The 24,493-nt window shown below is 39.3% G+C and overlaps 1 protein-coding gene and 1 pseudogene across 7 annotated transcripts in view; both read left to right on the top strand.

The window, feature by feature from the left end:
* The window catches only part of MCTP1 (multiple C2 and transmembrane domain containing 1), a 544,348-nt gene that overhangs the window by 487,411 nt on the left and 32,444 nt on the right, over positions 1–24,493 (top strand). The gene's annotated exons all lie outside the window — the stretch shown is intronic.
* Positions 6,555–7,348, top strand: LOC145509600 (small ribosomal subunit protein eS1 pseudogene; annotated as a pseudogene).

Here is a 24,493-nt window from a genome sequence, read left to right as displayed (position 1 = left end):
TCCTAGAACAAAAGACAAATCATTGTGTGATTCAGCCCCCACCCGCAGGTTCCTTCAGGAGGCTTTGTGTAGAGCTCAATGAAGGACACACGCCATTCCACGGCGGCTGGCTCGGCTGACACTCTCAAAGTCGTTCTTTCCTTTCGCAGCTGCCAGGGCTCTGCACACTTTGTGCATTCCTTCTGGGCACTCAATCCTCACATTCCACCAGGCAGGAGAAGCTGGCACCTGCACAAAAGGAAGCCAGGACCCCCCCCGGCCTCCCAGAGATCGGGGCTATGGGTCTCTCACACGTGTTAACGAAGTGTCTCCTCTACATTCTCCAGGGCGCTTTTATTAGTCTTTCAAGGGCACCTGCATTGGAGGGTTGTAAACACTTTTTTTCCTTCACTCTCATCTTCACCCCCTCCTTCCACACCACTGTGCCCCTTTCTCTGGTACACTATCTCACATGCCTGGGCTCTGTAGAAGGAAATTATTGTGATTTGGTATGCTTAATTACCTGAACTAAAAACTATAATTTGCAATATTATTAAGTCATCACTGTCATGGATTTCAACTTCTTTCTGTTCAAACCCATAACTCACAACCCCTAACCTCTAACCCCTAACCCCTAGCTCTTTTCGATGATTACTGAAAAGGGAGAGAGAAAAGCCGTTGGTTGGTCGACTGACGGATCGTGTCTGTCAGAAAAGTTAAAATAGTAGCGTGCTTCTGGGTGGCTGCTTCGGAACCACCACAAAAACTGGCCGGTTTTTAGTTTAAAAACTCCTCAGTGCTTTCATGGTGTGCTCATTGAGGTCCAAGGGCATATGGGAATATATGAGGCTTCTGTGGTGCTGCTGACAGTTTGGGTCAGTTGTAGGAACTGGAGATTTCACATTTCAGCTTCCAGAGCAATCTTGACCAGGTTTCAGTCCTGGGCATGTGGGCTTTTTCTTTCTGAACTGCTGTCTTTCGTTCTTTTGGAAGGGCCTGGATGTTTCCTGTTAGCTGGCAGCCTTGATGACCTTCATATAGTCAGAGGTCCAGTCTCCTTCTTCTGCCATATTCACTATGCCACTGCTTTAGATTAGGCATCAGTATTTTCTGTAAGAGTAGGCCAGTCAGGATAGGATAGGTTTTGCTGCAATAATGACTCCAAGTCTTGCTGGATAATTTCTTGCATATAATGCTTTCTTTCTTTCGTATCAAATGTATCCAGGGAGCTTTGCTCCATACTTCCACTGTTGTCCTCACCTTGGGTAGCCACTGTTTGGAATATTGTCAGTTACCAAGACTGAAGGATAAAGATGGCAAAGCGTGCCCTGGGTCTTCAAGCTTCCTCATAGAAGCAACAGAGATCACTTCTGCATATCTTTCACTGGACGAAGCAAGTCATTTCCAGAGGCTGGAGAAGGGCATTCCCAAAAGAAAAGAGCCAGAATTTTTATGCATGGCCTTAATGATTGCGACAAAGGTCCAGGAGGTTCATGAGTCTAAAATAATGAAGGGAGAGAATGACTATAAGAATCAAGTTTTTTTCTATTCCCGAAATACGTACCTTGAGCCATTAAGAACTTTTTGCTTCCCCCTGCTCTTCAGTAACATTGCAAAAGCAAGGTGCAGACTTTGGTAACTGTTTGGGAAATAGTAATGTTCACATCTGATCACAGGTTCCTGTTGGTATCTCCCTTTGTGACTGCACAGAACACATTTGTGGACAATAGCACAACGTGGCTTGTGCTCTGTAATATGTAAGCAGTGATCTGAGGAACAATGGGACTGAAACATACTATCTCTCATTCAGCAAGTCTCTACTGAAGGATATAGATTTTACAAGCTGATTATACACATTTAGAGTAAAAGTTCATTCAGGTTCTGGGTAGAGTCAGACCCCTTCAGTTTAGATCCCATCTTCATCATTTACACCGCCTTGAGTAAATTGCTTAACTTCTCTATAGCCTCAGTTTCCTCTTGTGTATAATGGATATAATAATGGTGTTTACTGCACAGCATTGATAAGATATATTTATAGTTCTTGGCCCCAGGCTCCATAAATGTTATCCCTGGCAGAAGATCACTTACCACTTTCTTATTTACTTTGACACAATAGTTATAGATTCTGAAGTTTGGGGAAACGAACTCTTTTTCCACTGCTTTGATAATGTGTTTTAAATATTTTCCATTCTTCAAAAGCTGGCTTCAGGGTGCAAGGCTGCATATATGTATATGTTAAGTTCTAGGAGGTGCCAACTAGTAAGACAATACTGCAGGTATCTTCTGCTCAGTCATCCCCAGCAAATACTTCTATGCATTTCAAAGAAAATTTTTTCCAGTAGTCTCATTAATGATAGAGTGGGCGGGCAGAAGTTATATAGGCTGGTGAGGATTCTGAACTTCTTCCACAGTTGATCTAAATACATAAATATGATGTGCATAACCTAACAAGACATGGATGCTCAGAATCAAAACACAATCCCAGGTCATGGCATAACTCAAGGACAAGAGTGCTCTGGAGCCACAATTAGAGGAGAGACATGAAGGAAAGCTGTATTTCTTGACCTCCTAGAGTCAGCTCCTCTTCCAGCCTCTGGTTGTGTTGAGTGCTCCTAAAGAGGCTGGCCAGTATTCCAGTGGTTAGTCTACTGTGAACAGTCAAGATAACAGCATCTTGTCTTTACTCAGAAGAGTAGTGTATTAGACATAGTTTACTTGTCTCATTTTCTGATTAGTTTGTGGGCCCAACAGTGAGCTTGAAATATCATGTTACCATACTTCTGGCTCCAGGAAATTCTCCTTGAAAGATTCTCCTATTTGTATCATCAAGGAGTCCTACCTAAGACAATAATTGATAAACTTTACTGCAAACAGTGCTCAAGAAGTAGATGTGCAAGGGAATGTTAAATGTATTTTCCATGACATTCCCAGGCTATTAATAGAAGGAACAAAGGTCACAGAATAACAGCTTTCCATACAGAAATTTTATTTCCTGTCAAAGATTTGAATCAACAATGCAGAACTAAATATCTTAGAGCCAGCATGGGGCTAAAGAGGTCAAGCAATCATGGATTCTGTCTTGTAGCCACAAAGGGTATTCTGACCCCTTCTAACCATGTCACAATGTCCCCTGTTAAAATAGGTGGCCAGGTTTCAATCTTGGCAGGAAGCTACGTGTATTTAGAACCACTCCAGAAAATCTTGTCAAGGGACTACTGTCCTGACAATGTTTCTGTAGTTCCAAAACCACCAAATTCTGCTTTTTAACAAGCACTAAAAGTCTTAGCTATACAGTTGTGGTGTGTTTGGTGTGGGAAATGCTTTTCTCTGCATGATAAGCAAGTAACTAAATTTAAAAGTCCATTTACCTTTGGAGGATCCAGAAGATGGAATAAAATCCACCTTGGGTCTAATAATCTAGGTCAAAATTATCTGATTTGTCCATAGTATCAGATCTGCCTTAGTTTCCAAAGCTCAGTTTATCATGGAATAATGATCCCAAATCAGTTAGTATTAAAGACCACTGAAGAACTGATCAGAAGATCTGGATTCTAGGTCCACCTCTGGTGCAGTCTGAAACAATGGCTTTACCTCTCTTGGACTAATATATAAATGGGTTATTCGGATTATAGCAGAAGGTAGCCAACAAAAGTTGAAGGGCCAAACCCAGCCCATTGTCTTTTTTTTTAATAAATAAAGTTTTATTGGAACATAGCCACATCCATTTGTTTACTTAGTGTCAACAACTGCTTTCATATGACAGTGGCAGAGTTGAGTAGTTGCAGCAGAAACTGGATGGCCTCTAAAATAAAAAATATTTTACTCTTTAGTTTTTTACAAAAAAAAACATTTATTGACTCCTGGATTAGGAACTATTTATTTCCTCTGTTTCCTCATCAGCAAAATGGGCATAAAAATAGTACCTCATAAGATTGTTAAGGATCAAATGATAGTTCTTAATACAGTTCCTATTTAGGAAATGTTAGCTACTGGAATTGTTAATTGCATAGTCAGTCTAATTGCTGTCAGAATTCTAGCAATCAGTTTCTCATTACAGAAGGAATCATTGCTGTTGCAGTGCTCTGCTGAGTAAGATGTTGCATGGAAGGAAAGGTGATCAGTTATTCAAGTGATTCTTGGAAAACTGGAGTAACAGAACCCAACATGGGCAGAAGATAGTCTGTAGACATATTGTATTTCCAACCTAAAGAATACTGGAAACTCACGTTAGCTAAATAGCCACTCAATACTTGAGCCAACCTTCATAGGCTAAGTCTGATTCAGACAAGCCAAGAGAGGATTTGAAGGTATTCAAGGTCAAGGGGAACAGAATGCCTAAGAGCTATGGAGAGGCAGTGAGTAGAAAAATTTGGCTGGAGCGAAATATTCTGATACAAGAGTTATGAGGGACAGAGCTAGGAGGATTGGGTAGGGCCAGGTTATATAGCATGTTAAGCCCTGGAGCGAGGAGTGTGGAAAGTTTTTTCTGTGCCTTGTGATCCACTGAAGATTTCTGAACCTGAGAGAATGCGTTTTTCTAGAATAATTTGTCTGTCTTTATGGTACAGAATGCATTAGAGGATAAAGAAACAGGAAATTAACTTCATTTTATAGAGATGAATTTCAGTTTTGTCTGCATTGTTGTTACGATTATAAGAATGTTTTATATTTGTTGTTTATATTTGTTCTTATATCTCCTTCTGGAACTTCACTTAAGCCTGCTTTACTTAGTGTGTTTAAAATGGAATAGTAGCTAATGCACAAATGTGAAATGAATTCGCTTTTTTCTTTTTATAGCTACTTAAAAAGTATCATTTTACATGCACTCCAAAAAACATTTATAATATTTTCCATTTATTTAAAAACACTTATTGAGGGTCTACTGTGTAAAAGATATAGGAAAATGAGTAGAATATGGGTTCTGCCTTCAATATGGGAAGGGAGGAAGTAAGTGACATAAATTAATACAAGGCCTCACTTACTGACCACCTTCCTGTTTAGGAGCAATCCACCCACAAGGGAGGTAACCTTTTTCCCAAATAGGTCTGTTAAAACATACTAGATGAGGGTTCCACGACTTCACTCCCTCTTGGACCTTGCTGTACCCAGGCTGCAGCAGAAAGAAACCCACAAGGAGACGTAACTGGAGAGCATTCTTCTATTCTGTGCAGGTAGAAGTGTATCACAGGAATGTTCTGGAGTCTTTGCTTGTTTTCCATCATCTTATAGCCAAATGGTTATCTGACAGGAAACGCTTTGTGTTCAGTCTCTGTCTTTGATACTGTGTTTTGGGAAATGAGTTGAACATAGGTTTAGTCTTGGTATCAAATCTCTGGATGTAATCCAGTTAAAAATTACCTTTCGGTCAGAAACCCTAACTGCTTCAGAAATGATCGTTTGGCCAAGATGTTCCAGTGACGGAGCTGTTAACAGACCAGTGCGCCATTTACCAAAACTACTAGGATGGAGTCAACTCACCATTCTTGCCAACAAACTGGTGTGTCCTCTTAGCATCTTTGCTTTTGCTAATGCCATCCCGCCAACTGCTTCCATTGCTTCTCTCTCCTTACTGTCTCTTGACTTGGTTCTTCAATCATCTCGCTAGCACTGCCTTACATCAGGCCCTCATTTGGAATTAGCAGTGGCCCAACAACTAGTCCCCTCAACCCCAGACTTCTATAATGTAACTGACGTCTGCTTCCCTTGTGGCTCAGCTGGTAAAGAATCCGTCTGCAATGCGGGAGACCTGGGTTCGATCCCTGGGTGGGAAGATCCCCTGAGAAGGGAACAGCTACCCACTCCAGTATTCTGGCCTGGAGAATTCCATGGACTGTATAGTCCATGGAGTCGTGACGAGTTGGACACGACTGAGCGACTTTCACTTCACTTCACGTCTGCCTCCTATCTCCTCTAGCGTTTAGGGTCATGGAACAGTGACTTTGTTTGTTTTGAGTGCATGAATGAATGAACGGCTTCATTCATTACTGCATCCTCAGAACCGAATAGAGTGCCTGGCACATAGCAAGCTCAAAGTAAATTCTAGTTGGATGGACACATCATATAGGAGGACCACTCTCATCTAATTTGGATCCCTTGCTTAAAACCTTATTGTCTCCTCATTTCCCCTGATGTAAAGTCTAGCCCTTCCTAGGGTGGCATTCAAGGAGCTCCAGAGCCTGGGTCACGATCTGCCATTCTGGAATTCGTTCTGTCTTCCTTCCAGCATGTACTCTGTTCCACCCAAACCAGACAGCATTACATTTTTGCCTCCTTCTGGCATCCAAGGAAGGATGAGAGCTTTGCTCTCTCTCCCTACAATGGCTGGAGGGCCCTCCAGGCCATCTCTGCTGGTCCAAATTCTAAAGCCTACGTATCTCTTAGGAAACAGCTCTCATCTTGCTTCTTTGAATCCAGTGCCAAAGCCCCTACCCTCTCTGATCTCGTCATCCACCATAATCGTTCCTGGCGTGGCTGGGAGGCCCAAAGGCTGCAAATTGGCAGCCAAAGGGTTGAATTCAGCTGTGGACAGCATTTTAAAAGCAATCTTCAGCCTTTTTGGCTCTCTGAGCGGCACCATGGCGGTCGGCAAGAACAAGCACCTTACGAAAGGACGCAAAAAGGGAGCCAAGAAGAAAGTGGTTGACCCATTTTCTAAAAAGGATTGGTATGATGTGAAAGCACTAGCTATGTTCAATATAAGGAATATTGGGAAAACATTGGTCACGAGAACTCAAGGAACCAAAATCGCGTCTGATGGCCTCAAAGGTCATGTTTTTGAAGTGAGTCTTGCTGATCTGCAGAATGATGAAGTAGCATTTAGAAATTCAAGCTAATTACTGAAGATGTTCAGGGCAAAAACTGCCTGACTAATTTTCATGGTATGGATCTTACCCGTGACAAAATGTGCTCCATGGTCAAAAAATGGCAGACCATGATTGAAGCTCATGTTGATGTCAAGACTACCAATGGTTACTTGCTTCGTCTGTTCTGTGTGGGTTTTACTAAAAAGTGCAACAATCAGATTCGGAAGACCTCTTATGCCCAGCACCAGCCGATGCGCCAGATCCGCAAGAAGATGATGGAAATCATGACCCGGGAGGTGCAGACAAATGACTTGAAAGAGGTGGTCAATAAATTGATTCCAGATAGCATTGGAAAAGACATAAAAAAGGCTTGCCAATCTATTTATCCACTCCATGATATCTTCGTTAGACAAGTAAAAATGCTGAGGAAGCCCAAATTTGAATTGGGAAAACTCATGGAGCTACATGGTGAAGGTAGTAGTTCTGGAAATGCTACTGGGGATGAGACAGGTGCTAAAAGTGAACAAGCTGATGGATACGAGCCACCAGTCCAAGAATCGGTTTAAAATGCAGATTCTTAATGGTGACAAATAAAAGATCTTACTTGTGGTAAAAAAAAATAAAAGCAGTCTTCAGAAATCTGGAGATCTCATAGGAACAATGTGAATCTGAGCTCTTCTTGAAAAATAGAAAGTTCTGGCAATACTGAGTCAGGGTCCCATGTGGCCTTGATCCCGGGGAGCTGGGCACTCCTCTGTTTAAGACCTGTACTCTCACCCAACCTGGTCTGTGAGGCATTTGAGTTTGTGTCCCTGAGAGCAACTCGTTGGCACCTGTCATAAAGCATTTTTCAAATTCTCCCTTATCTCATTTCATCTTCCTGAGGCTGCAAGCTCTGTTCTTTATTTCTGTCTCTTTGTAGCATGAAATCAGTGCATGGCATATCAGAGGCCCTCAATTATCTTTTTATTGAATTGAATATAGGTAAGTTTGCAAGTTTCCTAATAAGCCCAATGCTTAATATTTCCCCAACTAGAGATTTGGAGTTAATTTGCATGTAGTCATTTCTATTTGTTAAAAAAAAAATTGAAGTGACAAAGCAGATTTTTTTTACAAAAACATTGGATTACACTGATGTTTTCATTAGATTTTCATTAGGTGTTTGTTGCTGATGGTTCTCAATCAGTAGATGATAAATCATTTTGATTTCTCTATGAAGTCATCTCCCTACCTCTCTACTCCTCTAATCTAGAATTGATCAGATGGGATCCAAAGAATTTGTTTACTAGCCTGTTCTCTTGTGAGCAGGAACTAGGTATTATTCATCTTTGTATAGCTCACGCTCAGCAGAAAGTCTGGTGGATAATACGTGTTCAATACAGCTTCAGAATTATTTGCCTGAAGCACATGCACGGTAGCTACAAAGATGATCTAAATTGAAGCTTCTTTAGTCTGACATGAAGGGACATAGACACTACTTCCTCAAGGTTAATCAATAGTACTGATAGGTTAATACAGCATCTTTCTTGATATTTCCTTGCAGTTAAAAATTTAACATTAAAATCCTTGAAAGGGGATATCTTGTTGCGTTTGGGGCAGAACCAAGAAGCTTCAGAAGTTCCTTCTTTCTTCTTTAGAAGTGATTTTAAGATTAGCCTGTGCATCTCTTTGCCTCTGGAGGCCACCAGGAGACCCTGTGCAGGGCTGGCACATTTGATCTGTCAGCAGCCACAGTTCGGGACTCAACTCTGACTGCATTGACCAAAACAAACCATGGCGCTCCGTTTTCTTAGTATCACCAAACCCAGGAAATTAAAAACCTGTAGAAGGACTTAAAGTTAATAACAACAATAAGACATGTTCTATCTTCTGTTGTTGGGCAATAGTAAAAGTGTGATAGAGTCATTTCTTCTTAGTTTTCCACTTTTCAGGAGTTGCACCCTAATATTTTATCACCTTAATGACACTCTAGATTTTGTTCTTAAACTATGCAGCCTATGTGATGCCATTTAAACATTCTGGAAGTAGAATAAGCTAACTAACATCTAACATTTATGGAATGTGGCTGCAGACTGAGCCATGGGATAAGCATTTTATTGGATTTTTGTATGTGATCTTTATAACAACTGTAACAATGGATACTGCTATTAACCCAGGTTTTACATATGAGGAAACTGAGACTTAAAGAGGTTAAGAAATTCATGCAGGGTCACAGGTAGTAAATCACAGAGTGGAATTCTAACTCCAGCTAGGCAAGCATTTGCCCCTCTGATGTCATAGGATAGGATACCCCTGCCCTACCCCTGCCCTACCCACATCCCCATAGTGGCATTAGCACAGCCTCCAAAGTAGCCATCCAGATCTGAGCTTGCATTGTTTTTCTTTAATTAGCATTGTTTTCATATCAGACACCATCTTGAATGCAACACCATCATTCAGTTCATCTCAGTTCAGTCATTCAGTCATGTCCCACTCTTTGAGACCCCATGGACTGCAGCACGCCAGGCATCCCTGTCCATCACCAACTCTCGGAGTTTACTCAAACTCATGTCCATCGAGTTAGTGATGCCATCCAACCATCTCATCCTCTGTCTTCCCCTTCTCCTCCTGCCTTCAATCTTTCCCAGCATCAGGGTCTTTTCCAATGAGTTAGCTCTTCACATCAGGTGGCCAAAGTATTGGAGTTTCAGCTTCAACATCAGTCCTCCCCATGAACACCCAGGACTGATCTCCTTTAAGATGGACTGATTGGATCTCCTTGCAGTCCAAGGGACTCTCAAGAGTCTTCTCCAACACCACAGTTCAAAAGCATCAATTCTTTGACGCTCAGCTTTCTTTATAGTCCAACTCTCACAGAAATACAGTCACTTTTTTTTTTTTACCAAAAGCAGATACAAATATTTAAATGTTTAAAACCAGAGTGTCTCTTTGTGTTTTCTCTCATACTTTGGTTTAGGAAGCAAAGTACAATTAGAAATGCATAAACCAGCGTTTCACCTTATATTTCAATTGTGAAGGATCTTTTATTTTTAAAATTCTGATTTACAAGAATCATTCCTGGGAGTATATAATGGAAGCCAAGTATTTTCTGTGAATACCTGAAATCATAAGTTTTGGCAACAGAGTTGTATGAGACTAATTAATTTGCTTCTCAGAGTTTTGCCACTCTATGCCTAGGCTGAAAATGAGTAGTTAATATGTTATACTTCAGGGGGAAAGAGATGGTACCAAGATGGCTGAACAGGAGCCCCTGGTTGTTGACGCTCTGGGCAACTTCCCACCAGCTTCTAGTAACCTCAGTTCTCCTTGATGTAGATCCTTGGCTTTAATCCTTCATACTGTCTCATACTCGTAGGGCAACTTGTGTGTTTCTGCATCCCGTGTCCCCACCTTCTCTAGGAAGTCTTCTTAGATTCATCCAACCTTCTTCATAATCACTCCCCCCAGAATTAGTGCACTGAGTATTCTCTAGCATTTGGAAGCATTTTCATGTGGGGACTCTAGCTCCTCCAGGGTACAAAAGTCCACTGTACCTTCAAACGCCTGACTCAGGACACCCTGCACACACTGGGTACTCAGGAAAAGAGGACGGACTGACAAGATAAACAAAGGCTGGGCCTCTCACGGAAGCCCTGTGTATTTTACATAAGAATGGCTAAGGCATCGGGAGTAATGTCTCCATTTGTATTAAAATTATGAAATCCTGCAGACAGATTTTCTGCCACTTAAAACCGCAGCAGATTTAATCCCAAGGGGCAGCTAGTTTACTGGGAAAACCTGACTCAGCCGGTTTAAGTTATTTCTTTTGAGTCACTTAACTTCTGAATTTTCTCATTCAGTGCCTTAAACTCGACTTTAATACTGCATGCACTCAAAACATTTGCATTTAATTGCAGCACTAGTCTATTTTCCTGTTGCCATCTGAAACATATTCATTATCAGTGTCAGGCTTACACTGAGAGAGTTTGGTTATTTATATCTAAAAAATCAAATTCAAAAAGATAACTGAAGGCATGTAAGTCAATTTTTCTACTTTTTTATTGTCAGAATATGCAGGCTGTAGATACACAAATTCAAATCCTTGGCAAATCGTATTTGCAATGACTGTTTGTCTAGAGATAAATGGATATGAGTAGAGAAAGCTATTTTAGGAATGATAAGTCAACATGAATTTTATTTTTGCAATGTATATATATATATTCAATATGTGTATGATTCAAGAAAATATTGTGTCTGGCAAGTAATTGCTGTAGCACTTCATGCAATGAAGAGATTTGAGCCTTATAAAAATGTATTTAAAACTGTCTTAAACCTTATTCCAAATTAAAGAGCATTAAGATCTTGTTATATGCTTATAACTACAGGGTTAAAATGGAGGTTTGCATGGGCTGGATATGTACTCCCTGGATTATCCATTTTATTAAGACCAACCCATCTCCCTATTAGAATGTGGTGCCCTTGAAGGCACAGGTGGCAAAGTTCAATACCTTTTGTTATTCCATGATATATTTAAATTAATTTAAGAACAAAGTGTTCCCGTAGAGCCATCAGTTGTTGCATTAGTTTTAATCAGAACCAGAAACGTGCTGACTGCCTCAGGTGATGTTGTGGGAATAAAGGTTGATTTCATGAATCCTATGTCCTGTTGATCAACCACATTCTTGTCTAACAGGTTTGTGAAACAGTAAGTTTCTTTCCTTAAAGCAGAAGGTTGCTGCTAAAGATTGATGTATTTTAAGGATGGATAGTGACCTTTGAAAGGTTTTCATAAATCATTTACAGCTGACCTGCAAATACAGAGTGAAATGAATAGATGAGACAGATCCTTGCCAATATTAACCCTAACTTTCACCTTAAATGCCCAGGTAATCCAAGAAGAACTCTTCTCATGGCTTAATTTACTAGGAAACATCATGCCAGTTGTCTTCCCAAGTGAATATGCAAATGTACTGACATGAAGCTCCTGATGCTGCTGAAAAGGTCATCTATGTTTTAACTAGAGAAAGATGACGGGGTGGTCAGAAGCCACGCCTCGGAGTCACCTGGAGGCTCAAAGATCAGACTAATGAAATACTATTAAGGACTGGAGGAAATAGCTCTCCAGTGTTGACTGAGTTTCCGTTTTTCACTCAGCAGGGTCCAGTGGAGAGGGAATATTTAAAAACACTCACGAAGAATTGCTGCCGGTAGGGTGTTGCCCTCATTAGCAGAGAAACCATCTACGAGTCTACGGACACAATGGACACTGATGAAAGGGCAGAAAAAAACAAGTCAAGGGTGAATCTCAGGCTGCAGACCATCATTATTCTTAAGATTCATCACAGAAGGAGATAAATGAACTGCAGTTGTCAGGAAAGTCTTCTTACAAGCAGTGCGCTTTGAACTGAGTCTTAGGGAGTGGGTAGAAGTTCCCCAGGTGGAGTTGGGGTGGGGGGAGTTCCAGGTGGGGAGTTCAGTCTGGGGACAGACTGGGAAGGGTGACGCACACTCGGAGTGGTCACAGTTGAACCTCCCGCTAGAATTCAGCTTGCTGAGCAAATTCGGAAAAAAGCACTTCGTAACAGCCCCAAGTGCTTTGATGGGATGTGTTGCAAAAAAAAAAAATATATATATATATATATATTTTTTTTTTTTTTCTGTTTCCTAAGTGGAGGAATGATCTAAATGACAGTGTTTGAGAGGCACTGGACGGTCCAGTCAGGGTTGTCTAGTACCCCAATGCCAGGAGAGGTAAGGGCAATTGAGTGTAGACATTGCAGTATAGATTTGAGGAGAAATAAAAAGAGAGGTTATTCTGTTGAATTGCTAGGGGCTAAAACAAGAAAAATTATCTAGAAAATGGGAGTTATCTCTGACACCTCTGATGTGTTCCATGAGTTAAATTAGGAGAACATACCAAGTGTAACGTACCTGCTGTTTCCTGAAGGTGCCGCTAGGTGGTGAACGTGCCTTATTTGTGGCTTTAGATTAGCCCTTTGCTTCTCTTCTGGTGAAAGGGGTTTAGCTCGTTTTGAAAATTCCAGCTTTTACTAAATTAGATTTTCTTTTCGTGAAATATGACTTAGTAACTTATGGAGCTAGTTATTAATAGGTACAGGAAACTGAAATATTACTCAGTGGTAATTATTTCAAACACATCAGAACCTGTGTTGCAAAAATTAGAGCTATCTGAGTAAAACTCCTATAGGATTCCCTATTGTATTTTAATTTTTCCTATTTAGTATCCACTCTGGAAACTTCCTTATTTAGTCTTCAAGTAGTGACAAGTATCTTTGGTAATAAATGACATCAAACTGTTTGGGTGCTTAGAGATTTGGAAATTGTGCTATAGTCTAATATCAGAGCTGACTGATCCGGGTGAGATCTCCTATTTATCTCCTTAGCTGTTTGCAGTGATGTGTTAGGTAATACTCTTATCTGCCAGTGCTTCTGGGAGCACCAGGAAGCTCCCTGAACGTGCTATCTTAACTCCACTGTCTTCCTCACGGTGTCTTACCTGACTGTAAGCACCAGGAAGGCAAGACCCATGTTTGTTGGGCTTAGCATTCTATTCCAGCGCCTGGTATGATGCCGAACAGAGCAGACCCTCAGTGAGTTAATGGACTTTTTCTGCTAGTCAAAAGAATAATGTAATTTAATGTAAAAGAATAATGTAATGTAATGTCTTTCCCACCTGATCTCAGTAAATCAGGTACACAACCGTATAGTGTATGTTTGACAATCAGAGCTTATCTCTCTTACTATATGAAAATGATTCAGAAGTTCATGCAGAATTTTCATGTGTGTGTATGTGTGTGTGTGTATAAGAGGCCTGGCCCTTTGGTATTAATCTTTTTAGATTAACTCAGCAAGATTATGATTTGGGTTAGGCTAAATTCTCAGAGTTAGCCTATATTTATATTGCTTATATTTAATCTGTATAAACATGGGAACACATCTTACAATGGGATAGAATATTTGGATTTGGGACAGTGCTTCCCTAGCAATATTGTAAGTATAGTGGTAGTCGTTGTGTTGAGCAATTCGTATTTGTCATTAATATTCCCAGTAATCAACTATTATCAATAATAGTGTATAGATTTAAAAAAGCTGGAGCCTAGGTGGGGTAAGTCAAGTACACAAGGACAAACAGTTACCTAACAATGGTCCAAACCTGGGGCTGTCTGGGTGAATAGCCTGTTATTTCTCCTGATGTTGTACTTCCTGTCTGTGCTGCTGTGCTGAATTTTTCTGCTTGGAAACCTATGCAAAGTAGTAAAAGAGAGACATTTATCTGAACATACTTCCGGTGTTAGATACCTTGGACGTAATATATAGTAGTAGTGATAGTCACTCAGTCATGTCCAACTCTTTGAGACCCCATCAGCTGTAGCCTGCCAGGCTCCTCTATCCCTGGGATTCTCTAGGCAAGAATACTGGAGTGGGTTGCCATGCCCTCCTCCATGGGATCTTCCCAACCCAGGGATCGAACTCAGGTCTTCTGAATTGCAGGCAGATTCTTTACCATCTGTGCTACAGGGAAGCCCTGGTGTTAGAGACCTTGGATGTAATGCATAAGTAATATTAAACTCTCTTTCAGAATAGCCATTTTGGTGGAAATTGCCATTTAACAAGAAAAATTCTACTTCATCTACTAGGGGTTTAGAAATTGTTCATGACCCTTCTATATTGTAAAATACTCTACTGGTTTGGCCACTTCTATAGCCAGAGGGAAACTACCCTCTTGTCTAGCATGTATTACATACTCAATCATCTTATAAATCACAATGATCATCATTTAATACAAACTGAAGTTTGAGTATCACTTCATGTTTCATACAAAATGTAGACAAATGCTTGATTAAAAGTGTAAAAACCGACCCCCTGGAGCCGCCACAGCAAGCATTCTGGGCCTCCAAATACTCTTGAAACACGAGGAAGACCAGAGGCACGTGTCTGGTTCAGCCTGGCGAGGACCCAGGCACCTGTGTGTCTTCCTGGTGGGAGTGGGAACAGTACAGTCTCTTTTGGAAGGCGATTTGGCAGTAGGTATCAACATTACAAAAACACAAATCCTGTGGCCAAAACAATTCCGCTTCCAGAAGTTTATCCTACGGATATACTTACATATGTGTGAATTTATCATATACACAAGGTATTCTTTGGGGCTTCCCCAGTGGCTCAGTGATGAAGAATCTGCCTGCAATGCAGGAGACACGGGTTCAAGCCTTGGTTCAGGATGATCCCCTGGAGGAGATAGCAACCCTCTCCAGTATTCTTGCCTGGGAAATACTGTGGACAGAGGAGCCCGGCAGGCTGCAGGCCATGGGATCGCAAAAGGGTTGGACACGACTTAGCGAGTCAACAGCAACACTTTTTGCTTCTACTTTTTTGTAATACCAAAATGTTGGTAAAGAACCTAAATATCCATTAAGGGAAAACTGATTTTTAAAAATTGTAGTACATCAGTATAATGGACTATTAGGCAGCTGTAAGAATGAGAATTGTTTTTTTAGCACTGATACGGAACAACCATATATCTATATAAATAGACCTAGATATAATCTATAGTTAAGTAAGAAACAAGGGCATGGCAAGCTTTAAAATATGGCATTATTTGTGCCTTAAGAAAGGAAAGGACACACACACACACACACACTCATGACTACATATATTTGCTTGACTTTGCATAGAATAATATCTGGGAAAATATATAAGAAATTGATAACATTAGTTCCTTATAGAAAAGGAAGCAAATTAGCTGGGAGCCAAGGAGCAAAAGAAGGCTTTTCTATGCATTTAAATATATATTATCTATTTAAAAAAAACAACACTTATTTTTTAGTTTAAAAATTTTAGATACATGTATATCCTTCAATCCTGCATTTCAAGTTCTAGGACTTTAGCTTAAGGAAATCATAAAAGATGTACCAAGCACTTCTGTACAAAGATGTTCTTTATATCATTATTTATAAATTATGTAGAGATTAATCAATGAAATGTTCAGCATTTAGATATTAAAAGCATGAAATACGTGCGTAAGCGTTCACACGATACATCTCCTTTGTAAAATGCAACAAATTTATATGTTAAATATCAGGGTTTTGGATCAAGTCTGTCTTGTTCATTGAATCCTTAGCATCTGACACAAATGTTTGACACATAATAAACACATGATTAATAATCATGGAAAGATTAATAAACAGAAAAGAGACTGAAGAATATTTTCTAAAATGTTAATGTTTACCATAGATGTTTACTTTCTTCCGTACTTGTTTTTATTTTCCAAATTTTACATAAAGAACATGTACTGTTTTTATGATTGGAAAGAGGGACATTAAGTGTAGTAAGACTGCATCCTAAAAAAAAATTCATGTTTTTCATGTCATGCCTATCTATAGAATGAATAGCTATTTTAATGAGTACTAGTGAGTGTCTGCATTTGATCAGCAGTGCTTACAGAAATTCTGGAAAGGATGGTGGTGGTATGTAAGTGGCAGCTGGTACATTTAGTGAGTATTGGAGGTACATGAGGGGATAATTTGAATGCTAATTACAATATCACTCTGCACTTAGGAGGGACCGCAGAACAAGGATTAAAGTTATTTGATGAAACAGAGTTATGTTTATACTGAGATCTTTTCTGTAACATGAGACCTGATTTTTGTTCTTTCCTTGTTTTTGACTACAGACAGCTCTAGCTTCTGGTCCCCATGCAATACCTTGCATATTCTGTGATCTCTCTAAGATTATATTTCCCATCTGCAAAATGAGGCTAATAGTATGGTCTTTGCAAGGTTGTTTACAGAGTGCATTTCTAATGCAAGTGGAGAGTTTAGCCCAGGACCTGGCATGTAGAAGACTCTCAGGATCGCTTCCCTCCCTTTCTGCTTCTCCCATATCCATCACTGTGTCCTGGGTGTGAATGAAGGACTAAAAGTTGGTTTTTGTTCTTGTTTAGTCACCAAGTGGTGTCCGACTTTTTTGTGACCCCATGGACTGTAGGCGCCTCTGTCTATGGGATTTTCCAGGCAAGAATATTGGAGTGGGTTGCCATTTCCTTCTCCAGGAGATCTTCCCAACCCAGGGATCAAGCCTAGCAACTAATTTTCTAAGCAAACATTTTACTTAATTGTACTAATGATCCTTTAAGATACAGATCATCCCATTTTATTAATATGAGGAGGGAGTCCCTCCTGAGGAGCCGTGACCATCCTAAGACCATGGTGGTTAACACCTACCACGTGCTGATAGCAAACACACAGACCCTCTCTGGGACATCCAGAAGTTTGTTCTAAAGGAAGAAGATGGAAATTCTCTATCTATATTGCTGTGCCTGAGGACCCTGGAGAACTTATTACATTAGTATGGGTTCTGGATGTTTGCCTAAAGCCACCCACCTTTCGATGTCCACCTTCTAGCCCTGAGAAACTCCTCATTATTCTTGTAATCCCTGCAAATAAGATAAAGCAGGACTTTTATTTTATTTTATAAATTTATTTATTTTAGTTGGGGGCTAATTACTTTACAATATTGTAATAGTTTTGGCCATACATTGACATGAATCAGCCATGGGTTTACATGTGTTCCCCTTCCTGGACCCCCCACCCACCTCCCTCCCCATCCCATCCCTTTGGGTCATCCCATTGCCCCGGCCCTGAGCCCTTGTCTCATGCATCGAACATGGAATGGTGTTCTGTTTCACATATGATAATATACATGTTTCAATGCTATTCTCCCAGAACGTCCCACCCTCACCTTCTCCCTCAGAGTCCATAAAATTGTTCTATGCATCTATGTCTCTTATTCTGTCTCACATATAGGGTTATCGTTACCATCTTTCAAATTCCATATATATGCATTAGTATACTGGATTGGTGTTTTTCTTTCTGGCTTACTTCACTCTGTATAATGGGCTCCAGTTTCATCCATCTCAGTAGAACCGATTCAAATGTATTTTTTTAATGGCTGAGTAATATTCCATTGTGTATATGTACCACAGCTTCCTTATCCATTCGTCTGCTGATGGACATCTAGGTTGCTTCCATGTCCTGGCTATTGTAAACAGTGCTGCGATGAACATTGGGGTACACGTGTCTCTTTCAATTCTGGTTTCCTCGGTGTATATGCCCAACAGTGGGATTGCTGGGTCATATGGCAGTTCTATTCCCAGTTTTTTAAGGAATCTCCACACTGTTCTCCATAGTGGCTGTACTAGTTTGCATTCCCACCAACAGTGTAAGAGGGTTCCCTTTTCTCCACAGCCTCTCCAGCATTTATTGCTTGTAGACTTTTGGATAGCAGCCATTCTGACTGGTGTGAAATGGTACCTCATTGTGGTTTTGATTTGCATTTCTCTAATAATGAGTGATGTTGAGCACCTTTTCATGTGTTTGTTAGCCATCTGTATGTCTTCTTTGGAGAAATGTCTGTTTAGTTCTTTCGCCCATTTTTTGATTGGGTCGTTTATTTTTCTGGAATTCAGCTGCAGAAGTTGCTTGTATATTTTTGAGATTAATTGTTTGTCTGTTGCTTCATTTGCTATTATTTTCTCCCATTCTGAAGGCTGTCTTTTCACCTTGCTTATAGTTTCCTTTGTTGTGCAAAAGCTTTTAATTTTAATTAGGTCCCATTTGTTTATTTTTGCTTTTATTTCCAATATTTTGGGAGGTGGGTCATGGAGAATCCTGCTGTGATTTATGTCGGAGAGTGTTTTGCCTATGTTTTCCTCTAGGAGTTTTATAGTTTCTGGTCTTACGTTTAGATCTTTAATCCATTTTGAGTTTATTTTTGTGTATGGTGTTAGAAAGTGTTCTAGTCTCATTCTTTTACAAGTGGTTGACCAGTTTTCCCAGCACCACTTGTTAAAGAGATTCTCTTTTCTCCATTGTATATTCTTGCCTCCTTTGTCGAAGACAAGGTGTCCATATGTGCGTGGGTTTATCTCTGGGCTTTCTATTTTGTTCCATTGATCTATATTTCTATCTTTGTGCCAGTACCATACTGTCTTGATGACTGTGGCTTTGTAGTAGAGCCTGAAGTCAGGCAGGTTGATTCTTCCAGTTCCATTCTTCTTCCTCAAGATTGCTTTGGCTATTCGAGGTTTCTTATATTTCCATACAAATTGTGAGATGATTTGTTCTAGTTCTGTGAAAAATACCATTGGTAGCTTGATAGGGATTGCATTGAATCTATAGATTGCTTTGGGTATTATACTCATTTTCACTATATTAATTCTTCCAATCCATGAACACGGTATATTTCTCCATCTGTTTGTGTCCTCTTTGATTTCTTTCATCAGTGTTTTATAGTTTTCTATATATAAGTCTTTTGTTTCTTTAGGTAGATATATTCCTAAGTATTTTATTCTTTTTGTTGCAATGGTGAATGGTATTGTTTCCTTAATTTCTCTTTCTGTTTTCTCATTATTGGAGTATAGGAATGCAAGGGATTTCTGTGTGTTAATTTTATATCCTGCAACTTTACTATATTCATTGATCAACTCTAGTAATTTTCTAGTAGAGTCTTTAGGGTTTTCTATGTAGAGGATCATGTCATCTGCAAACAGTGAGAGTTTTACTTCTTCTTTTCCTATCTGTATTCCTTTTATTTCTTTTTCAGCTCTGATTGCTGTGGCCAAAACTTCCAAAACTATGTTGAATAGTAGTGGTGAAAGTGGGCATCCTTGCCTTGTTCCTGACTTTAGGGGAAATGCTTTCAATTTTTCACCATTGAGGATAATGTTTGCTGTGGGTTTGTCATATATAGCTTTTATTATGTTGAGATATGTTCCTTCTATTCCTGCTTTCTGGAGGGTTTTTATCATAAATGGATGCTGAATTTTGTCAAAGGCTTTTTCTGCATCTATTGAGATAACCATATGGTTTTTTTCTTTCAATTTGTTAATGTGGTGTATTACATTGATTGATTTGCAGATGTTAAAAAAAACTTGCATTCCTGGGATAAAGCCCACTTGGTCATGATGTATGATCTTTTTAATATGATGTTGGATTCTGTTTGCTAGAATTTTATTAAGGATTTTTGCATCTATGTTCATCAGTGATATTGGCCTGTAGTTTTCCTTTTTTGTGACATCTTTGTCTGGTTTTGGAATTAGGGTGATGGTGGCCTCATAGAATGAGTTTGGAAGTTTACCATCTTCTGTAATTTTCTGGAAGAGTTTGAGTAGGATAGGTGTTAGCTCTTCTCTAAATTTTTGGTAGAATTCCACTGTGAAGCCGTCTGGTCCTGGGCTTTTGTTTGCTGGAAGATTTCTGATTACAGTTTCGATTTCCGTGCTTGTGATGGGTCTGTTAAGATCTTCTATTTCTTCCTGGTTCAGTTTTGGAAAGTTATACTTTTCTAAGAATTTGTCCATTTCTTCCAAGTTGTCCATTTTATTGGCATATAGCTGTTGGTAGTAGTCTCTTATGATCCTTTGTATTTCTGTGGAGTCTGTTGTGATCTCTCCATTTTCATTTCTAATTTTGTTGATCTGATTCTTCTCCCTTTGTTTCTTGATGAGTCTGGCTAATGGCTTGTCAATTTTGTTTATCTTCTCGAAAAACCAGCTTTTAGTTTTGTTGATTTTTGCTATGGTCTCTTTTGTTTCTTTTGCATTTATTTCTGCCCTAATTTTTAAGATTTCTTTCCTTCTACTGACTCTGGGGTTTTTCATTTCTTCCTTCTCTAGTTGCTTTAGGTGTAGAGTTAGTTGATTTATTTGATTTTTTTCTTGTTTCTTGAGGTACGCCTGTATTGCTATGAACCTTCCCCTTAGTATTGCTTTTACAGTGTCCCATAGGTTTTGGGTTGTTGTGTTTTCATTTTCATTCGTTTCTATGCATAATTTTATTTCTTTTTTGATTTCTTCTGTGATTTGTTGGTTATTCAGAAGTGTGTTGTTTAGCCTCCATATGTTGGAATTTTTAATAGTTTTTTTCCTGTAATTGAAGTCTAATCTTACTGCATTGTGGTCAGAGAAGATGGCTGGGATGATTTCAATTTTTTTGAATTTACCAAGGCTAGATTTATGGCCCAGGATGTGATCTATCCTGGAGAAAGTTCCATGTGCACTTGAGAAAAAGGTAAAATTGATTGTTTGGGGGTGGAAAGTCCTGTAAATATCAATTAAATCTAATTTGTCTATTGTATCATTTAAAGTTTGTGTTTCCTTGTTAATTTTCTGTTTAGTTGATCTATCCATATGCGTGAGTGGAGTATTAAAGTCTCCCACTATTATTGTGTTATTGTTAATTTCCCCTTTCATACTTGTTAGTATTTGCCTTATATATTGTGGTGCTCCTATGTTGGGTGCATATATATTTATGATTGTTACGTCTTCTTCTTGGATTGATCCTTTGATCTTTATGTAGTGTCCTTCTTTGTCCCTTTTCACATCCTTTATTTTAAAGTCTAGTTTGTCTGAAATGAGTATTGCGACTCCAAAGCAGGACTTTTAATGAAACATTATCTGTTCCTCCTTGCTGTCTGATTTCAGTTGTTTACGAAAAGATTTTTTTTAATACTAATTTCACAGAATGATTTTCTAATATGTTTTCCAATTAGTTTTTACTTAGTTAGCTTTGGCTGTGATGGATCGTCGTTGCTGCGTGGACCTTTCTCCTGTTGCAGCGAGCGGGGGCGACTCTCCAGTTGCGGTGCACAGGCTTCTCACTGCAGTGGCTTCTCTTGCTGTGGAGCGCAGGCTCTAGGGTGTGTGGGCTTCAGCAGTTGCATCACACAGTTGCTCAGTAGTTGTGGCTCCCAGGCTCTAGAGCACAGGCTCAGTACTTGTGGCGCACAAGCTTGATTGCTCCCCGGCATGTGGGATCTTCCCTGATGAGGGATCAAACACACATCTCCTGCATTAGCAGGCAGATTCTTTACCACTCAGTCAGCCCCCAGTGAATGTTTAATACATCTAAACACAATGAGCATATTTAAATAACAAAATTGGTGAGCATGATCGAATTTGTGAAACCATTCCTATATTTGGAATAGGTAAAATTATCCCATAATTAATTATGTAAAATTAGACCTTAAATTTAAACAGTAAAAGTGTAAGACTTCAATATATAAAGGCAATTTTATAAAACTTATCTGAATGATATGACTAAGCTTTTGTGTGCTAAGTCGCTTCACATGTGTCTGACTCATTGCGACCCTATGGACTGTAGCCCACCAGGCTCATCTGTCCATGGGATTCTCCAGGCAAGGATACTGGGGTGGGTTGTCATGCCCTCCTCCAGGAGATCTTCCTGAACCAGGGATTGAACCTGTGTCTCTTACGTGTACCGCCTGCCAAGTTCTCTCTAAAATGTTGATTAAATTTCTCAATTAAGCTAATAAGCTACTAAGGTGAAATACATAAGCCATTTAGATGGATGTATATTTTATCCTGGCAGGAGAAAAAAGTCATAGCAGTAAGCAATATTAAAAAGACTTCTTAAACCGTGTTTCTTAAATACAGTCACTGAGGACTAACCTCACCCTCATACTGATGAAACTCACAGGATGTGTGCCACTAGTTGTCCCTTCCACAAAATGACCTTACATTGATTTCTGGCATCACTGTCTTACATTTTTAATTGATATTTCCCATTATCTTTGCTAAGCTAGAGGAAATAAATAAATGCCCATTCCCTAAAGAAAAGTATTTAAATGATCCTTAGAAACAGAAAAAGAAGAATGCAGAAATTAGAAGGAAGATTTTGGCATTTGGACTAATAAAGTGAATAATAAAAATTCTTCTTTTAAAATGTCAATTTATAATATCTTTGTTTCCCCCAGCTAACAGTCTGCCTGGAGAATGATACTTCTATTTGTATTTCGGCATAGCAGCAGTTTGGCTCAGATAAAATATCTAATTCTTAATACTGGTAGATGTGCCAAAAAGCCACACAAACCAGAAGGTTAAAAATAATTTCTATCAACTCTGCACAGTGTGTTTGAGGAAGAGCAGATTGTTGTAACTTTCATGCTTACAATCAGAGTGCATTCATAAACAGAGGCATTTAAACATTTGTACATATCTGATATCCGGGACATAGTGGAGGACGGGGAAGCCTGGCGTGTTGCAGTCCATGGGGTCGCAAAGAGTAGGACATGACTGAGCGACTTAACAACAACAGTATACCTGATATCGTAGAAACACCAAAAGCTGGGTAGGAGAAGTCAATATTTATTGTAATCTATCTTCTAACACTCAATGATAGTAATAAAAATAATAGTGATAATATTTTTGAGAACTTACTGTATACCAAGAGGAGGTGAAATATTTCACAAATTCAGGGTTAATTTATTATATTAGATATATATATATACATATAAGTCTTTACTGTATTTACTATATATATTTATATATATAATTTTACATCCATATATATTTACTATATATACTATATTTACTATATATATTTATTTACTATATTTACTATATACTATATAGTATACTGTATATAGTATATAGTGTGTATATATATATAGTATATATATATATAGTATAGTATACAGTATACTATATTTACTATATATTATACTATATATAGTATAATATATAGTATACTATATTTACTATATATATACTATTATTACTATATATATTTGCTATATTTAGTATATATGTCTTTACTATATTTACTATATATATAAATATACTATACATTTACTTTATTTACTATGTATATATGTAAGTCTTTACTATATTTACTGTAAGACTTTGCTGTATTAGATTTAAGAACAATCTTAAATCCCTCTAAGCATGTAGTGATTTATTCATCTGAGAGAAGGTATACCTGAAATAGTTTTCTTTGTCCTCCTGGAAAGAGTACACAAAGAAAATACTAGAAGTAGATCACACCCTCTTGCAGCTGCACTATCTCCTGCCTCCTCGCTACTGGAGGTTTTCTTCATGTTTTTAAAACAGGTACTTGGTTTTATGTTGGTCAAGTTCTCATACAATTTGTGTGTGTATAAGTATGGCTCAAGTTGCTAATGTTAGCTGTGATCCAGAATTCAAAGTGTTTATGATTTTACTATAGAGGTTCCTGAATGGTGGTAAATATCTATTTCTAACTCCCTTCTGAAACACGTGGGAATAGGGGGCTAGCAGGAAAGGATGGCGCTTGAGTATGAGAGGCGTGTAACTGACAGACAGCAAGCAGGGGCACCTTCGTGAGATACACAGTGAGCCCTTCCTTCCAGCCGGTATGGCTTTAAAACTTGCCTCTGGGTCACCACCTGTGTGCAGGGCCTCAGCTGTCCCCAGTTCTTTCAGCTTCTATGGAAAACAATTCCTCACTCTTCTTCTTCTTCTTTTAAAATATTTATGTATTTGGCTGCCCCGGCTCTTAGTTGCAGCACCAGGACATGTGGGATCTTTCGTTATGGCATGCTAACTCTTAGTTGCAGCATGTGGGATTTAGTTCCCTGACCAGGGATTGAACCTGGGCCCCCTGCATTGGGAGCATGGAGTCTTAGCCACTGGCCCATCAGGGAGCACCCCCCCCCATTCTTCTTGATGTTGGCATCTCTGACACGAGGGCTTCTCTGGTGGCTTAGATGGTAAAGAATCTGCCTGCAATGCGGGGGACTTGGGTTCAATCCCTGGGTGAGGAAGATCCCCTGGAGAAGGGAACGCTCCTACCCACGCCAGTATTCTGGCCTGGAGAATTCCGTGGACAGAAGAGTCTGGCAGGCTACAGTCCATGGATGGCAAAGAGTCAGGCACG

Source organism: Giraffa tippelskirchi, chromosome 6, assembly GCF_054371585.1.
Source record: "Giraffa tippelskirchi isolate mGirTip1 chromosome 6, T2T-mGirTip1v1.2.pri, whole genome shotgun sequence".
Classification (NCBI taxonomy): Eukaryota; Metazoa; Chordata; class Mammalia; order Artiodactyla; family Giraffidae; genus Giraffa; species Giraffa tippelskirchi.
The sequence above is the reverse complement of the archived record's forward strand: the minus strand, read 5'-3'. Positions and strand labels throughout refer to the sequence as shown.